Genomic DNA, 20,000 nt, shown 5'->3' with positions numbered 1-20,000 from the left:
CACAAACTTAAATTCAATCGCAACACTAAATTTTCCAACCTTTCCTCGGAAGAATGGGCGGCACTTAAAAATCTTAGTAAACGCAACGACATAGTTGTCAAATCGGCCGACAAAGGCGGCGCGGTAGTTGTTTGGCGGTCCGACCTTTACCAAAAAGAAGCTTTGCGGCAACTTTCGGATACCTCGTTTTATGCCAAAATCCCTAAAGATCTCACTTCCAACAATCAAAAACTTGTCAAAGACACCATTCAAAATCTTATAGTTAATCAAGAATTACCGGACACTGCCACTAATCTCATCATCAACACCCCTAGAACTTCGTGCATTTACTTCTTGCCTAAAATTCACAAACCCAACAACCCAGGTCGCCCTATCGTTTCTGCCTGTAGTTGCCCCACCGAACTCATTTCTAGCTACTTAGACAGGATTATGACGCCTATCGTCAAATCTTTGCCATCATACATTAAAGACAGTACACACGCACTACAAATTTTCCGCGATTTCAATTTCTCCGGCCAATACAAACTTATTTTCACCATGGACATTACATCTCTATACACAGTCATTCCTAATAGCGAGGGTCTTCAAGCACTTAAACACTTTTTCGATCAACGCACTGTCAAAGAACCTAGCTCGGAAACGCTCCTCCGCCTTGCCGAACTAGTTTTAACGCTTAATTGTTTTTCATTCGCCGGCAACTATTACAAACAAATTAATGGTGTAGCGATGGGCACAAGAATGGGACCTAGCTATGCCAATCTTTTTGTAGGATATGTTGAACACCAATTTTTTAGTCAGTACAACGGCCCCAAACCTGAACTCTACGGCCGTTACATCGACGACTGCATCGGCGCTATTTCATCCAGCAGAGAAGAACTCGATCAATTTATAACCTCCGTCAACTCTTTTCATCCGGCCCTTAAATATACCTGGGAAATTTCGGAAACTTCATTGGCTTTTCTAGATATCAACGTTTCTATTAGAGGCAACGTGCTATGTACTAGTGTGCACTACAAACCTACTGATTCACACAGTTATTTGTTGTATTCATCGTCACATCCATCACATGTCAAGAACTCCATCCCTTATTCTCAATTTCTTAGACTTCGACGTCTATGTAGTGATGACTCCGATTTTTCCAGCAAATCAGAGGAGATGTGCCAGTTCTTCGAAAAACGTGGCTATCCTGTCTCTGTGGTCAAAGCGGGCCATCAGCGCGCCCAACAATTTGATCGACAGTCATCACTACAAACGTCACAAAAAGATAAGAATGACAGAATTCCATTCACCCTCACTTTCCATCCTCATAATCACGCAGTCAAAAGCATCATTCTTAGTAATTTTAAATTACTCCAAAATGATCCCGAGACTGGTAGAATCTTTTCGCAACCTCCACTTATTTCATTCAAACGCGACAAAAACGTAGGCAACTTTTTAGTTAGAAGCGCGCTCAAAACTAACGAGCAACCCGGCACTTTCAAATGCGCGCGCTCACGATGCAAAACTTGTCTTTTCATTGTTAACACTAGCAAGATATCGGGACCTAAGCGATCTGTTAAGATCACCGATCGTTTCACATGTACCTCCGCAAATGTCATTTATTGCATAACCTGCACGTTATGCAATAAATTATACATTGGTGAGACAGGTAGACGACTAGGTGACCGATTCCGCGAACACCTTCGCGATGTTGAGAAGAATGACAAGGATGCATCCAAGCCAGTCGCTCGCCATTTCAATCTGCCTAACCACTCCAAAAAACACATGGCTATCTGCGGCCTTTCCCTACATCTAGGTACGACGGAAAGCCGCAAGAATCTGGAACAAAAATTCATCTTTCAAATCGGCACCCTTAATCCTCACGGTATTAACGAACGCTTTTCATTTAACTAATATATTCCTATTTTTCACGTTGCCATGTTACCACCAATAGCGTAGCTCCTACTCTACTATAAAAACTACACGTAACCCATAATCCCTCGATTCGCTCTGACGAAGGGCTAACGCTCGAAACGTCAGCTTTTAGAATCTCTGTACGGTGGCCAATTTACATTATCAACTCCGTTGATAAAACCAAATTTTTGTATTATAGCTTTAGATTTTCAGAACTGTAGAACTTTTGAGACCTAGAGTTCTATTCAGCGGTGTGGTGTCTTGGCAAAGGATCATTTCCGATGTGTCATCGGTGTGGGTTCGTCACGTCTCGTGTACCGGTAAAAGAGTATTATAGTTTTAGATTTTCGAATTACCAAGGTAAATCCCTTTTGAGCCCTAGAGTTCTATTCAGCGGTTTGGTGTCAAGGCTACAAGTGAGCATCATTTCCGATGTGTCATCGGTGTGGGTTCGTCATGTCTCGTGTACCGGTAGAAGAGTATTATAGTTTTAGATTTTCGAATTTACCAGGTAAAACTGTAGAAAAATCCCTTTTGAGCCCTAGTAGTTCTATTCAGCGGTTTGGTGTCAAGGCTACAAGTGAGCATCATTTCCGATGTGTCATCGGTGTGGGTTCGTCATGTCTCGTGTACCGGTAGAAGAGTATTATAGTTTTACCAGGTAAAACTGTAGAAAAATCCCTTTTGAGCCCTAGTAGTTCTATTCAGCGGTGTGGTGTCAAGGCGACGCGAGAGCTCCCCGGAAGGTCCCCCGGAAGTATTTCCCATTTGATCGCTTTTTCCCGTAGAACATCGAGTCAAGGTCGGCGAGGAAAACTGAGATCTTTGCAAGAGGCAAACTCAAGGCAAAATGATAGTGGGATTATTCCAATTTTAGTGTGTTCATTTTGCTAAGATCAGTCAACCGCGCTTTGAGATATGTTTTTTTCGTAAATAACATATCTCAAAGCGCGGTTGAAAAATAAAAATGCACGTAGGCCACCGGAAATCGCAAGCTCGATTTATATTTTTCTGTTCTTTCCCGCAGATGAAGACTTTCAGTTGTCCTCTTCGATCGCTGGGAATCGCTTCGCAATAGCATGTGAGTATTATGAGGTCTCATAACACTGAGTAAATAACATTGCTGGTTGCTTTATTTGAACCATTCATCTCACAGGAAGAAGACTATTGTCAAAATTCCCTAGATTACAGGCACCCCAAGCTCAGTGTGAGCATGGCCGACAAAAGTATAAGGATTTGCATGGGAATCCCGATAAAAGCTCGAGAAGATAATTACATGAAAAAAATCTCAATTAAAAAGCCTAAACGTATTGCCATTGTGGATAGCTTCCTTCCTGTGTTGTTATTCTCTATATCCGACGCGATTTGAGCCATTTTTCAATTTATGGGTTGTCAACGGTGAAATTTAATTATTAGCAACCAGGGTTCTCCATATCAGGCGGTAGCCGGTAAAATTTACCGCTTGTAAGAGCACTTATTACCGCCTGCAAACGCTCAGAAGCCGCTTATCCTTTGCAGAACGTCCAACATTAACCAATAGCTTTACCAGTTTGAAAAGGTGCCATACCTGTTGTGCTGAAAACTAGGGAGAACCCTGAGTATCTGAGAGAAAACAGTCCCGTCGGGAGACCCAGGGGAATAAAAAAATTTGCCCTTCAAGTTGATATTTAACTACGGGATGCATAATTATGTCAATTCCTTGAAGGCTTGATAAATACAGTTACGATCACGAACAGCCGACTACATACAAAATCCTTTCAACTAATAAAAGGGGCATGAATGCGCAAAAGTTTGTTTCCTACTGCATTCTCGCATCTTTCAATGCTTTCTGGCTTCGTCAACGTGTTCGAACTTTGTCAACACGAAGGAGGTGTGACTGTGATTTGACGACTGGGACAAGGCAGTCATGCCAGGAGACCCAGGGGGATAAAGAAATTTGCGGTTGACTAACTATGGTCCGCCACCCCGGTAAGGGTCAGTTTGTTATCAATGGTCAAAGCCGTGGCTGCTTTGGTGCTGAAGCACCGCCTTCGAACACTCTTTTGTTGCAATATTCACCACCTGACATTGCTCGCAGGACTGCTATTGCATTGATGGTGGGTTGAGATGAAAGTTTAATCTTTGTCAATTGATTCTGATGTGAAATTGTGACTCTGGGAATATCTTATCCAGGAATATTTGACTCACTTGAGAATTTAGTCTCCAGCCTTGAGATTTTTTTATAACCGTTGACAACCACGAAATTGAGAAATGGTTCAAATCAGGTTGAATTTGGAAAATAACCACACAGGAAGGAAGCTATCTACAATGGCAATAAGGTTAGGCTTTTTAATTGAGATTTTTTTATCGGGATTCTCATACAAATTCTTATATTTTTGTTGCCCATGCTCACACTGAGCTTGGGGTGCCTGTGCCTAGGTACGTAGTCAAATTTTGACTGGCTCTCTCCCTTAGCTTGTGAATTATGCTGCTTACACAGCCATTAATTGTTATTTGGTTCAACAGTCAATGAAGGTCAATATTCAACATTAACATTCCGCATGCTTCAGAAAGTTCTTTTGTCGAAGCGATAAAAGAATTAGATAGACTTCGGTAATTGCTTGACATTGTCTGTCTTTGTTATTCTTTTTGACGCATAATTTTGGAGTTAATACACTTAAAACTTTAAAATGTGTAGATCTATAAAAACCGCTTTAAAAACTGCAATAAATTTCGCTGAAAACTCAGCCTCGTCAGGCATGTTCCGCCATCTTGGATTCAAGATACTCTGGTACCCAGTGTATGATGCACCAAGTGTGTTGGCCAGTCCACAGACTTCATGTAAGGCCTCACATAGGGTGTCTCACGTTCCTCCTTCGTCACGTATTACTCTAGGAAGTTATATATAATTCCATTCCTTCTTTGTGTTGATGAGAAATGACCTTTTGCCACTCAGTTGATTCTCACGCTCTCTGCTATTTGTGTTACCATGGCATCATTACCATACATTCCAGTCACGGACATTTTGAACTCTTGTCGTTCCTTCCCATGCTTTTCTACGCAATGTCTCCAAATGTCTCCATAATGCTGATTTTTCGTCTCGATTCTCTAAGCCCCCCTCGTGCTCCGTGCCTCTTGTATAGGCATTTATGGCTGTCTCACCAATGTACTTATTTTCGCATCCCTGGTACTCAATGTCGTACGTCACACCGTGTGCATTACATGGACCTTTCCCAGCTTGTTTACAAACCAGGCAGTCTTCTCTCCCACACCTTTGCTGTTTAAACGGATTGGACTTCTGTAGCACTTCCTTCAGTGTTGTACCTGTCTTCTTCACCTCCTTTATCTTATACCCCTGGTCTCTGATTTCACTCTGGTATTTTTTCTGCAGTTGCGATCCAGGTGTCGCAGGCACGAATATAACTGCTTCGTCTCCACCTCTCTTGTACCAATCATCTCTCTTTTCAGATTTTTCTGCTTCTCTCTCGCCTTTTCTCCACCCTTTTAATTGATGCATTGGTATCTCTCCTCTCAGTTCAGCCTCTTGTCTTGCTCTGTAAGCCTTGACAGCAGAGTCAACCACTTCATACCTGAACTTCTTGTTGTATCCCGAATACTGCATTCTCAGAACCATCTCCTCGACTTTCCCCACTACATTTGCCCAAGGTAGAAGTGGGCTGCAATTCAATAGCACATGCAATACCACTTGAGATAGCATCATCCTCTTCACGCTCGCAGATATGGCGGATCTTGCATTGATCAATGCTTTAGATGCTATCTCTTTCGTGTAGAATTCATACACTATTACAGACACCATCTGGTTTGACCCTTGGATCTCCCTCTCTCTCTCTGCTCGACCCAGACCGTTAAGTCCAAGATTGGCAACTTCTTATCTGGATGCTTCGACGGGTAATCGACCTCAAGCTTTATCGATGAATGGATATCATCTCCAACCTGCCTTATCAGCTCCATAGTCCTTTCATCTGGTGCTCATCTTTCATCTTCCACAACCTTGGTGGTGTCCACGATAATTTTTCCTTCTACGTACCTCAGTCCTGGTACAGTCGCTTTTGCAGCAACATTAATGTCATCTACGTATCTCTGGTTCATCTTCTGTACTATTCCAACGTCCTTAAGCTTGCATGCAAATTCTCAGTCCCACCAGATCATGCCACGCATAGTGCTTCTCTGAGCATTAACCTCTCGGTATGTTCATCGGCTTCCTTTTTAGGTGGATTCTCATATAGCCCCCCCTCCCCTCTATCCAATGTTGGAGGGTAACACAACAGTTTTTCACTGAAACCATTCAGTTTTGCACAACATTAATAGGGGTAGGGGAGAGAAGCAATGAAGACGTCAAAAGTGCTGACCTTCCAACGGTTTTGTTTATGGTTGTAGTTCACTGCCTTTGATTACTGTCACCAACAGGTTAAATGATTGAAATTTAAAAAACGATCTCTGGCTGAAATGATTGAAAACTACGAGCTTTCGACTGCCCAAACTGCAGTCTTCAGCGGATAAAATGAATGATAAGAAAGCGATGAGAAAATGTGAATAAAAAGCGTGAATTGCAAAATAATAAAAATGTAAATGGTTATAAATGTTTGTTAGAGAGAATGTTGTATTGCCCAGGTAACGGGCAAGAATTGTTATCTGCATTAGGTGTCACTCTGGTATGCCACGCTTCTAATGTTTTTCTGGTGCTAAAAGTGCCTTTGTCAATAATTGACGCGTTTTCAAAAGCAATGGCGTGGTTGTTGGACCAGGCGTGAATCGCAATTCTAGAACCTTTGGCCGCAGGTTTGGTGTTTCTCAAATGTTCTTTTTTTCAGTTATTAAAAGCTCTTCCAGTTTCCCCAATATAACACCAAATTTGGCCATTGATGACATCACTAAACCTCTTCAATTCACCTTGTCCAACAACTGTTTTATGTTCAATGACAGAATTTACAAAGAAGTCCATGGCTGTGCGATGGGCAGTCCTGTCAGCCCCGTTGTGGCCAATCTTTGCATAGAGGAGATCGAAGAGTCCGCAATCAGTAGTTCATCTGCTCCACCCAAAATTTGGAAAAGGTACGTTGACTATAGTTTTTGCATCATTGGAAAAGACGACGTCTCAGCCTTCCATAACACATTAAATTCAATTGACACAAACATCTTGTTTACCATCGAGACCGAATGCAACGGAAAGATCTCCTTTCTCGACGCTCTGGTCTCCCATAGAAATGGAGTCATTGTTGTTGATGTTTACAGGAAGCCCACCCATAGACAAATACTTACATTTTAATTCCCATCACGACAGTCAACACAAGGTCAGCACAGCATCAACTCACCTGCACAAAGCTCTAAATCTACCCAATTCCTCCGAAGGAAAAAAGCAAGAACTTAATTATGTTCGTGCAGCTCTGGAGTCCAACGGTTATCCACCTAAGGATAACCTAAGGGGGGAGGGGGGGGGTACTTTAGGAATTTGTGGGTGGGGATTTGCCGCTGGGACCCTGGAACCCTTATCCTATACCAGAGCTAGTTTCAGCTGGATTTTTCTACCGTATACAAGAGTAAACTCCCCAAATCACTCCTATCCTAGAGTAGCTTTTTTCCAGAAATTGATGTCACTCGCACAGTCTAAAGCAAAGCCAAAACAAAACCTTGTACCACAATCACTTTTTCCTTGAAAAAGGGTTTATTTATACTTGTCCAGCAATGCCAAGCACGTCCGTACGCATTATTGTTTAATTTTAACCAGTATTAATACAACCGATTTCCGTCTGAATCCCGATTTTTGACAGTTAATAATATAATTTGAACCCTGAAACCACAATTTATCGAGTTTTTTTTTCTTTACAGGTTGAATCAAGGACCTCTGATTGATATTGTGTTTCTGAGAAAAAAGGGGAAAACAGTTACTGGATACCTAGCTTTCATTGCACCTGCTGAAAAATAAGTCATTTAAATTGTCAGAAATACATATCACAGGCATTATTTTCCTATTACCTTGAATTATAGCCGATGAAGAGATAAATTGAATTGAGTACCACTTGCCTTGCTTAAACAACAGGTGCTGTAAAACCCAGGTCCTCTTGCCTAATTTTATTTATTTATTTATTTATTTAATTTTTTTTTTTTGGGGGGGGGGGGGTAAACAAAACATAGTAGTCAAGTCAGCCTGACTTCGGCATCTAATGACTTCATATGTTTGGAAAATGAATGAAAAAAATTCAACACCCGACAAAAAGTAACTGATACAAAGCTAAAAATCAGAAAAAAAACTGGCATGGGGGGGAGGGGTACTGCCATATATGGGCTATATTGGTATGTGCCGCTGTGAAGGGTATGGTTTTCAAGCAGTTTACTCTAGCATAGGATATATAAATTAGAGTTTCACGAAACTGACCAGTTGGTTGAAGATTTTATCTAGACTACAGAAACCAGGAATTGCTACTCAAAAATATAAAAAAATGAAATCTGCAAGTTTAAATTTTCACGACTAAGCCGCAACAGCGTTGATAGATGATGATCATTAAACGCTACTGGATAACATTGTAACAAATAGATGCATTTTGTAGGAAGAAGTGGTCCCCTTTGGGCAATTTCTTTAGGGATAAAATATTAGTTCTTAGTGGTTCAAGGATCCTTCTTAATTTAAGCAACCTTTAGTAGGGTTTATCATATAAGGGTTAAGGGGTTAAAACTCACCACAAATTAAATAGGGCTCAATGCAGTTATGTGACATAACAGGATTAATGGAAATAACTTAGTTTCACAATCACCAACTTAAAAGAAGTAGGGTTAGGGTTAGGGTTATCTTTATGTATTTTCCTCTGTTAAATTATTAGTCCTTACATGAATAAAGCTTAGCTTCTGAATCATTGCACTCCTTGGTCTCTTTAGATAATTATCCGCACCTCACAAAACCATTGGCAGGTGTACCACTAGAAGATCACCACCATGAAATATTAGGAAATATAAATTTATGTATAAGTAGTATATTTAAGCTCTCTTAATGTAATCACTTATGTGATTTATTATGAATTTATTCCTATTTATGTGTATTTATTGTTGACAATCCTGTAATTCAGTTCTTACCGCAATAGGTGATTATGAAACGATTGATTGATTGAAAGATACTGTGTCCTCTTTCTGAATTGTTGAGCTCTAGAGATGGATGCACAGATTATTTAACTGGATACCAATCAAAGAGGAGTTAAGATTGGAAGTTGTTGTTTGCACTGGGTATTTGTTATATACAGGGGAAACTTCACATAAATGTCCATAGGAACATGCTCTTACCAATTAGCGTGTTTGTGGGTGGTTCCTAAACTTTTAGAATTCATTAAGCCATGCTGAATATGTAATTAGTTGGTTTCATTGTAGTTTTTTCAGTTGTAACAAGTTATACCTCCTGTAAGCATGCACGGTTTGTCATCAGACTTTGCACAGTTATTTGTTGGAGTGCTAAGGTGTCTGTTGGTAATCTGGAAGTTTCTAGGAACCATTGGACTTAGATTTCAGTACACTTACCGGCACATTCATATCCCATTGATTCTGACGCCACTAACTCAGGCTCTATCCGACTCAGACTTTAACTTAGACTATATTAGACTTAGGCTGAAAAAGTACAAAAGTTTAATTTTCTCATAAAATGAATTTCTAATTTTCAAGATTTCGAATGTTGAGTTTCGGACTTCTTGATTTGCGGAAAGTTTGAATTTTGAATGTTCTAGAGTTCGAATGTCAGAGTATTCTATTCGGACTTTTTGATTTGTGGAGAGTTTGGATGTCGAATGTTCCGTTGTTCGAATGTCAGAGGTATGCTGGAGTTTGAAGAGAGTGACTTTGTAGAGAACAAACTGAAGAGAGTGTAGTGTAACGTGAAGTGCTAGATTTCTATCCCATATGAACCATGTGAGCGTTAGCCCTACTGATGGAACTGGGCCCACACAAGGACAGAGAAAAACTCTGACCAGGGTGGGAATTGAACCCACGACCTTCGGGTTAGATTTCTGCCGCTCTACCGACTGAGCTACAAGGTCAGACGGGAGCAGGCCGTGGGAACCGAAGATGCCAAAGTCAGAACAGTTTATTAGTTGTACATACAAACATCCCACAAGGCCACCCAATGTCTTACTAGGAGATCTATTATTTTGAACTTTGTCGGGATGACTCAGTACCTAAACAACGTACTTAAACTTAGGATGATTCTGAGTCTTTCATTTGGCCAGCTCAGTTACCCATCCTAACCTACCGGGTAGAACACCGGGTCATTTTGGGAATCCGGTTGTAATTGCAGTTGTTGTTCCCGTCGAATTCCAAATTCGCTTCATTCGAATATTGAACTTTTAGACTTGAATGTCCAATGGAATAAAATTGCCTCTTATTTCAAGATAGTGTGTGGTGTTATTCTGAGACGTTGAGCTAGAGACATGCCCGCGCAGACTGCTTGGTTGAGATTCTAGCCTTTATTGTTGAGCGTTTAAAGAGTTGATATTTGCCCATTGTACTGGGTAAAATTGACCCTTATTAATAAAGAGTGAGACAGATTGTCTCTGGCGTTATTGTGAGACGTTGCAAAACGGACATGCGCGCGCATACGCCTTGTTAGAGATTGTAGCTTTTGTTGTTGAGGGTTTAAAGTGTTGAGATTTGCGCATTATACTGGGTAAAATTGGCCGTTATTGATAAAGAGTGAGACAGACTGTCTGCGGCGTTATTGTGAGACGTTGAGCAACAGACATGCGCACGCAGACGGCTTGTTGGAGATTGTAAGCTTTGTTTTTGAGCATTTAAAGAGTTGAGATTTGCGCATTATACTGGGTAAAATTGGCCCTTATAAATAAAGAGTGAGACAGACTATCTGTAGCGTTATTGTGAGACGTTGAAAAACAGATATGCACGCGCATACGCCTTTTTGGAGATTGTAGCTTTTGTTGTGAAGGGTTTAAAGAGTTGAGATTTGCGCATTATACTGGGTAAAATTGGCCCTTATTAATAAAGAGTAAGACAGACTGTCTGTGGCGTTATTGTGAGACGTTAAGCAACGGACATGCGCGCGCAGACGGTTTGTTGGAGATTGTGGCCTTTGTTGTTGAGTGTTTAAAGAGTTGAGATTTGCCCATTATACTGGGTAAAATTGGCCCTTATTAATAAAGAGTAAGACAGACTGTCTCTGGCGTTATTGTGAAACAATGAAAAACAGACATGCGCGCGCATACGCCTTTTTGGAGATTGTAGCTTTTGTTGTTGAGTGTTTAAAGAGTTGAGATTTCCCCATTATACTGGGTAAAATTGGCCCTTATTAATAAAGAGTGAGACAGACTCTCTCTGGCGTTATTGTGAGACGTTGAAAAACAGACATGCGCGCGCATACGCCTTGTTGGAGATTGTAGCTTTTGTTGTTGAGGGTTTAAAGTGTTGAGATTTGCGCATTATACTGAGTAAAATTGGCCCTTATTAATAAAGAGTGAGGGAGACTGTCTGTGGCATTATTGTGAGACGTTGAGAAATCGACCTTGACAGAGGGACACTAATGAGCAACTCTGTAGATTTTTGATAACGACGTATTTCCCTCAGCGCCACTGTCCCGGACCTGTAACGATGTGGCTTCTTCACGCCCCCGGTCGCGGGGGCGCTTTTACGAGCTGCTTTGGTAGCGAGCTGTTTTCGCGGAGCTTTACCACCGGTTGACTTTCGAGCTGTTTGCTTTGTTCGTGCCATAGCTAATAACGACCTTGACAGAGGGACACTAAAGTTGTTCTTTCGTTTAGGCGACTATTTCAACGATATCGGTTTCTCACAAGACGCCAGGTTAAATCTGCTCGGATGAATGTTTCCTTATCTGATTGGCGCGGTACACGAACACATTGTCTTTCATATTTTCATATTCATGACTTCTTACAAACGATTGACCTTAATTTCTTTTGTGTATAACTTGCCTTGTTTCCATAGAGGTCAGGCCTTGCGCCATATCTATAAAATATGTACTAAACTCAGTGATGCTCAAAGTTCAACACTTCATCTTCCGATCACCAAGTGTTTACTAACTACTGAAAATGTCCGGACGTGGCAAAGGAGGCAAAGGTCTAGGTAAAGGAGGCGCCAAACGCCACCGCAAGATTCTTCGAGATAACATCCAGGGCATCACCAAACCAGCGATTCGACGCCTAGCTCGCCGTGGAGGTGTTAAGCGTATTTCTGGACTTATCTACGAGGAGACTCGTGGGGTTCTTAAGGTTTTCCTCGAGAATGTCATCCGTGATGCGGTTACCTACACCGAGCACGCAAAGCGTAAGACTGTCACTGCCATGGATGTTGTTTACGCTCTAAAACGCCAGGGACGTACCTTGTACGGATTTGGAGGCTAGACCTTGCCTTCGTGCCTTTTGTTAAGAAAACACAAACGGCTCCTTTAGGAGCCAACAACCCTTGCAAAAGTTATGACCAATAAATCGATGATACTCCATGTAATTCCCTCTTGCATTGTTTAAATGAAGAAACACGCCTTCATTTTCAGTGCTCTTCTGAATGCCTTTCGAAAACTTTGCGTACTCATAACACGCAATTAAAAGAAAAAACAACAACAAACAAAAAAGAAAGAAACAGACAATCAATCGATCAATAGGAACATACGACTATAGAAACAAAAACCTCCCGCACCAATTGGGTCAGATCCCTTGTTGACCAACGGTTCAGTTCCAGCAAGAAACACATTTCGGGCGATAGATGTTGGACAGCCTCATCGTTTTGTCTTTTATTAGCGTACAGGTGACAAATAATATTCGAACCAATGTTTAGCGAAAGTGGCGATTCCTCGCGCAAACTTGCACAGAAATCTGACTGAAGGAGAAACCTAAGTTGAAAATTTTTACTCTTACAGACATAAACTTTCCCTTCAAACTTTCTCATTGCCATACAATTATACTGAGAATACAAAATTACCGTGATCCAGGGAGATCAGTCAATTGCTGACTGCCCGCTGAGACACTCATTTCGAGCCGACATACTCTGGACAATTTAATAATTATGCCTTTTATTAGTGTACAGTGAATTGCATTGAAGCCAATGTTTAAACCCCGAGCGCAATTTCTTGTTAAACGGTTTAGACTGAATGTTTGCAACTTGCTCAGAAAGCTAACTGAAGGATGAATGTAAGTTGAGTATCTCTACGCTTGAGGGCCTTAACTTCCTCCTCAAAAGTTCTCATTTCACAAAATACCTCAAAATTACCGAGATCAATTGAGCGATATACTCTGGACAACTTAATAAACTTGCCTCCCATTAGCGAACAGTCAGAATTACATTCGAGCCAATGTTTGAACGAAGAGCGCAATTTCTTGTTCAACGGTTGAGAATGATTGTATTAAACTTTCTCAGAAAAGTTACTGAAGGACAAACGTTAAGTTGAGTATTTCTACACCGCTTCAACCCTTTCACTTCCTCCCGAAAAGTTTTCACTATCACAGAAGAGCACCTCACCGAAATTTACTGATGGACATCAGTTCATCTTAGCACAAGCCACGAAATCGGGAATCTAACCCCCTGCGATCTATCTTTGATACGAACACGTGCATGTTGGTCATGACTTTTACGATCATTTGGTGGCTCCTAAAAGAGCCGTTTTGTTTTGTTTTTTTTTTGCTGAATTAATCTACAGTCAGCGTAAAGCTTTAATGCTGCTTTTTCTCTGTCTTCTTTGGCAGAAGTACCGCTTGTATATTGGGAAGAACACCGCCCTGAGCAATGGTTACACCGGCAAGCAGTTTGTTCAATTCTTCGTCATTTCGGACGGCCAGCTGCAAGTGGCGTGGAATGATTCTGCTCTTCTTGTTGTCTCGGGCAGCGTTTCCGGCTAACTCGAGAATTTCAGCGCTCAGATATTCTAGCACCGCAGCCATGTACACAGGAGCACCAGCGCCAACTCGCTCTGCATAGTTGCCTTTTCGAAGGAGGCGATGAATGCGACCGACGGGAAATTGAAGACCTGCTCGGGATGATCGAGACTTGGACTTAGTGCCCTTAGCCTTGCCTTTGCCGCGTCCGGACATGTTGCTTTTTAAATAAAACTTAGCTTTCAGAGCGCTTATCTAATTTGACTGCATTAGGCTAGGAAAGGCTGGATTTTATTCCGATCTGATTGCACTCAGCGGATCGGCATGCACCAATCAAAAGTCGTAAGTTATGCAAAATACCTCTTTTTTAGCGGTATGACCGCCGATCAAGCGAAAATACTGCGACCTCGGTCCGCATACAAATTGATCCCATTGAAGTTTCCGTTATAAATAGTGATTGTACTCCCTTGCGTTATCAATTGCACACAACTGAGATATTATGGCGCCTAAAGTAACTGCCGCTAAAAAGGGCGAGAAGAGGACCGGCAAGGCCAAGTCCGGAACGGATCAGGTCTCGAAGAAAAAGCGAGGAAAGAGAAAGGAAAGCTATGCGATTTATATATACAAGGTGTTGAAGCAGGTTCACCCCGACACCGGAATTTCCAGCAAAGCCATGGGGATCATGAACTCTTTTGTGAACGATATCTTCGAGCGGGTGGCCGTGGAGTCCTCACGTCTTTCCCTCTATAACAAGAAGTCCACCATCAGTTCCCGCGAGATACAAACAGCCATCAGGCTTCTACTTCCCGGTGAACTAGCAAAGCACGCCGTCAGTGAAGGCACCAAGGCCGTGACGAAGTACACCAGCAGCCAGTGATCAAGTCTAGTCACCCAAAACACAACGGCTCCTTTAGGAGCCACCAAATATTCTAAAAGCAATATGCCCAACAACCATTAGCCCAAATTTACAACAATTTATAATGCATGACATTGCCACATTGATCAGACTTAATTGCACGATCAGTGTTCGGTAAAAGCTCTCCGCATATTGCCGAAGAAAGGAAAAAGGGAAAGAAGGAGAGCAGGAGAGAAAAAAAAAATCAATCGCCCTCGTCATGTGAACAGGGCATGATTATCTTAGTTTCACTCTCGAAAGTGATCACCAGATAACTAAGCGGTTGAGAACAAGGAAAGAAAACCTCCGATTTGATTGTCGCTTCGTCACGCAGCCAGTCTTCTTAATAAAACGAGGGAGGTGCAAGAAAAGCGATGCTTCTTGTTTTTAGCGTTCCCTTAATCGCTGCTTATCATATTAACCAAGCAGAAATGTGGGGAGGGCATGAATTTCCCAATATTGCGCCCTTGCCGTCCACTCAATTCACGTCGCTGCTTTATACAAAACTGATTTACGTGTGCAAACTCTAATCGAAACCATGGTAGACATTCACGTTCTTCCTTTATGACGGATAAAAAGATTCAGATTTACTGCTTTACTTGCGGAAAAGAGTGAGGGTAAAAAGAAAACAAAACAACAATGCTCGCATTTCACCTAGATGGTGTTGTTTTTACGGAATTATTATGAATTCGGTTTGGCGAATGTAAATAAATTTAGACAGACGGAAGTGAGCGCGCCCTCGAATACGGACTTCATAATTATATCATAAGCGCGCTTATTGCGTCATGAATGAGCGATGAGTGTGCCTGTTTGAATTTTCGCTTGGTAAAGGCCCAGTAATACGGGCAACATCTTTCGTGTAACTTGTCGCGCAACAATTTTGCGTTGCAAGTTGAGATGGTTTGTTGCGTGTATTACCACCCTCTTGCTCAACAAATTTTTGTGTTGCAAAAAGTAGACGTCGCTTTTACCATCTCAACTTGCAACGCAACATTGTTGCGCGACAAGTTGCACGAAAAATGTTGCCCGTATTACTGGGCCTTAATGGCATTTTTTTGCAATTATCTCGTAAGTCCTCTCGTAAGTTAGAATTTTATTTCACGAGCAAGTATTAGTTCAGATAGACGCCACGCTTGGTCGATGGTGGGGTGGGTAACTTATCGGTCATTGCTTTTTTACGCGAGTGGTGGCTCTTAAAAGAGCCGTTTTGTATTGTGTAAGGGTAGCACCTAGGCCCTCTCTCCTCGAATTCTGCGAGCCAGTTGTATGTCCTTCGGCATAATCGTGACTCGTTTGGCGTGAATTGCACACAGGTTCGTATCCTCGAAGAGTCCGACTAAGTAAGCTTCGCTGGCTTCTTGGAGGGCCAAAACGGCGGAACTTTGGAACCGCAAGTCAGTCTTGAAGTCCTGGGCGATTTCTCGGACAAGGCGCTGGAACGGCAGCTTTCTAATGAGCAACTCTGTAGATTTTTGATAACGACGTATTTCCCTCAGCGCCACTGTCCCGGGCCTGTAACGATGTGGCTTCTTCACGCCCCCGGTCGCGGGGGCGCTTTTACGAGCTGCTTTGGTAGCGAGCTGTTTTCGCGGAGCTTTACCACCGGTTGACTTTCGAGCTGTTTGCTTTGTTCGTGCCATAGCTAATAACGACCTTGACAGAGGGACACTAAAGTTGTTCTTTCGTTTAGGCGACTATTTCAACGATATCGGTTTCTCACAAGACGCCAGGTTAAATCTGCTCGGATGAATGTTTCCTTATCTGATTGGCGCGGTACACGAACACATTGTCTTTCATATTTTCATATTCATGACTTCTTACAAACGATTGACCTTAATTTCTTTTGTGTATAACTTGCCTTGTTTCCATAGAGGTCAGGCCTTGCGCCATATCTATAAAATATGTACTAAACTCAGTGATGCTCAAAGTTCAACACTTCATCTTCCGATCACCAAGTGTTTACTAACTACTGAAAATGTCCGGACGTGGCAAAGGAGGCAAAGGTCTAGGTAAAGGAGGCGCCAAACGCCACCGCAAGATTCTTCGAGATAACATCCAGGGCATCACCAAACCAGCGATTCGACGCCTAGCTCGCCGTGGAGGTGTTAAGCGTATTTCTGGACTTATCTACGAGGAGACTCGTGGGGTTCTTAAGGTTTTCCTCGAGAATGTCATCCGTGATGCGGTTACCTACACCGAGCACGCAAAGCGTAAGACTGTCACTGCCATGGATGTTGTTTACGCTCTAAAACGCCAGGGACGTACCTTGTACGGATTTGGAGGCTAGACCTTGCCTTCGTGCCTTTTGTTAAGAAAACACAAACGGCTCCTTTAGGAGCCAACAACCCTTGCAAAAGTTATGACCAATAAATCGATGATACTCCATGTAATTCCCTCTTGCATTGTTTAAATGAAGAAACACGCCTTCATTTTCAGTGCTCTTCTGAATGCCTTTCGAAAACTTTGCGTACTCATAACACGCAATTAAAAAGAAAAAACAACAACAAACAAAAAAGAAAGAAACAGACAATCAATCGATCAATAGGAACATACGACTATAGAAACAAAAACCTCCCGCACCAATTGGGTCAGATCCCTTGTTGACCAACGGTTCAGTTCCAGCAAGAAACACATTTCGGGCGATAGATGTTGGACAGCCTCATCGTTTTGTCTTTTATTAGCGTACAGGTGACAAATAATATTCGAACCAATGTTTAGCGAAAGTGGCGATTCCTCGCGCAAACTTGCACAGAAATCTGACTGAAGGAGAAACCTAAGTTGAAAATTTTTACTCTTACAGACATAAACTTTCCCTTCAAACTTTCTCATTGCCATACAATTATACTGAGAATACAAAATTACCGTGATCCAGGGAGATCAGTCAATTGCTGACTGCCCGCTGAGACACTCATTTCGAGCCGACATACTCTGGACAATTTAATAATTATGCCTTTTATTAGTGTACAGTGAATTGCATTGAAGCCAATGTTTAAACCCCGAGCGCAATTTCTTGTTAAACGGTTTAGACTGAATGTTTGCAACTTGCTCAGAAAGCTAACTGAAGGATGAATGTAAGTTGAGTATCTCTACGCTTGAGGGCCTTAACTTCCTCCTCAAAAGTTCTCATTTCACAAAATACCTCAAAATTACCGAGATCAATTGAGCGATATACTCTGGACAACTTAATAAACTTGCCTCCCATTAGCGAACAGTCAGAATTACATTCGAGCCAATGTTTGAACGAAGAGCGCAATTTCTTGTTCAACGGTTGAGAATGATTGTATTAAACTTTCTCAGAAAAGTTACTGAAGGACAAACGTTAAGTTGAGTATTTCTACACCGCTTCAACCCTTTCACTTCCTCCCGAAAAGTTTTCACTATCACAGAAGAGCACCTCACCGAAATTTACTGATGGACATCAGTTCATCTTAGCACAAGCCACGAAATCGGGAATCTAACCCCCTGCGATCTATCTTTGATACGAACACGTGCATGTTGGTCATGACTTTTACGATCATTTGGTGGCTCCTAAAAGAGCCGTTTTGTTTTGTTTTTTTTTGCTGAATTAATCTACAGTCAGCGTAAAGCTTTAATGCTGCTTTTTCTCTGTCTTCTTTGGCAGAAGTACCGCTTGTATATGGGAAGAACACCGCCCTGAGCAATGGTTACACCGGCAAGCAGTTTGTTCAATTCTTCGTCATTTCGGACGGCCAGCTGCAAGTGGCGTGGAATGATTCTGCTCTTCTTGTTGTCTCGGGCAGCGTTTCCGGCTAACTCGAGAATTTCAGCGCTCAGATATTCTAGCACCGCAGCCATGTACACAGGAGCACCAGCGCCAACTCGCTCTGCATAGTTGCCTTTTCGAAGGAGGCGATGAATGCGACCGACGGGAAATTGAAGACCTGCTCGGGATGATCGAGACTTGGACTTAGTGCCCTTAGCCTTGCCTTTGCCGCGTCCGGACATGTTGCTTTTTAAATAAAACTTAGCTTTCAGAGCGCTTATCTAATTTGACTGCATTAGGCTAGGAAAGGCTGGATTTTATTCCGATCTGATTGCACTCAGCGGATCGGCATGCACCAATCAAAAGTCGTAAGTTATGCAAAATACCTCTTTTTTAGCGGTATGACCGCCGATCAAGCGAAAATACTGCGACCTCGGTCCGCATACAAATTGATCCCATTGAAGTTTCCGTTATAAATAGTGATTGTACTCCCTTGCGTTATCAATTGCACACAACTGAGATATTATGGCGCCTAAAGTAACTGCCGCTAAAAAGGGCGAGAAGAGGACCGGCAAGGCCAAGTCCGGAACGGATCAGGTCTCGAAGAAAAAGCGAGGAAAGAGAAAGGAAAGCTATGCGATTTATATATACAAGGTGTTGAAGCAGGTTCACCCCGACACCGGAATTTCCAGCAAAGCCATGGGGATCATGAACTCTTTTGTGAACGATATCTTCGAGCGGGTGGCCGTGGAGTCCTCACGTCTTTCCCTCTATAACAAGAAGTCCACCATCAGTTCCCGCGAGATACAAACAGCCATCAGGCTTCTACTTCCCGGTGAACTAGCAAAGCACGCCGTCAGTGAAGGCACCAAGGCCGTGACGAAGTACACCAGCAGCCAGTGATCAAGTCTAGTCACCCAAAACACAACGGCTCCTTTAGGAGCCACCAAATATTCTAAAAGCAATATGCCCAACAACCATTAGCCCAAATTTACAACAATTTATAATGCATGACATTGCCACATTGATCAGACTTAATTGCACGATCAGTGTTCGGTAAAAGCTCTCCGCATATTGCCGAAGAAAGGAAAAAGGGAAAGAAGGAGAGCAGGAGAGAAAAAAAAAATCAATCGCCCTCGTCATGTGAACAGGGCATGATTATCTTAGTTTCACTCTCGAAAGTGATCACCAGATAACTAAGCGGTTGAGAACAAGGAAAGAAAACCTCCGATTTGATTGTCGCTTCGTCACGCAGCCAGTCTTCTTAATAAAACGAGGGAGGTGCAAGAAAAGCGATGCTTCTTGTTTTTAGCGTTCCCTTAATCGCTGCTTATCATATTAACCAAGCAGAAATGTGGGGAGGGCATGAATTTCCCAATATTGCGCCCTTGCCGTCCACTCAATTCACGTCGCTGCTTTATACAAAACTGATTTACGTGTGCAAACTCTAATCGAAACCATGGTAGACATTCACGTTCTTCCTTTATGACGGATAAAAAGATTCAGATTTACTGCTTTACTTGCGGAAAAGAGTGAGGGTAAAAAGAAAACAAAACAACAATGCTCGCATTTCAACTAGATGGTGTTGTTTTTACGGATTTATTATGAATTCGGTTTGGCGAATGTAAATAAATTTAGACAGACGGAAGTGAGCGCGCCCTCGAATACGGACTTCATAATTATA

The 20,000-nt window shown here is 42.1% G+C and overlaps 1 long non-coding RNA gene and 1 pseudogene across 1 annotated transcript; both read left to right on the top strand.

Annotated features, from left to right (window-relative positions):
* Positions 1-2,389: 2,389 nt before the first annotated feature.
* On the top strand, positions 2,390-9,006 carry LOC137968078 (uncharacterized). The gene is made up of 5 exons (XR_011116618.1): positions 2,390-2,404; positions 2,555-2,738; positions 2,921-2,974; positions 6,817-6,945; positions 7,720-9,006. It is a non-coding gene; the product is annotated as an uncharacterized lncRNA (long non-coding RNA).
* Positions 9,007-11,463: 2,457 nt separating this feature from the next.
* LOC137967704 (uncharacterized) lies at positions 11,464-16,970 on the top strand (annotated as a pseudogene).
* The last annotated feature ends 3,030 nt before the right edge of the window (positions 16,971-20,000 follow it).

The sequence above is a fragment of the Montipora foliosa genome, chromosome 8, assembly GCF_036669935.1.
Source record: "Montipora foliosa isolate CH-2021 chromosome 8, ASM3666993v2, whole genome shotgun sequence".
NCBI lineage: Eukaryota > Metazoa > Cnidaria > Anthozoa > Scleractinia > Acroporidae > Montipora > Montipora foliosa.
This window is presented reverse-complemented; position numbering and strand designations above follow the sequence as displayed.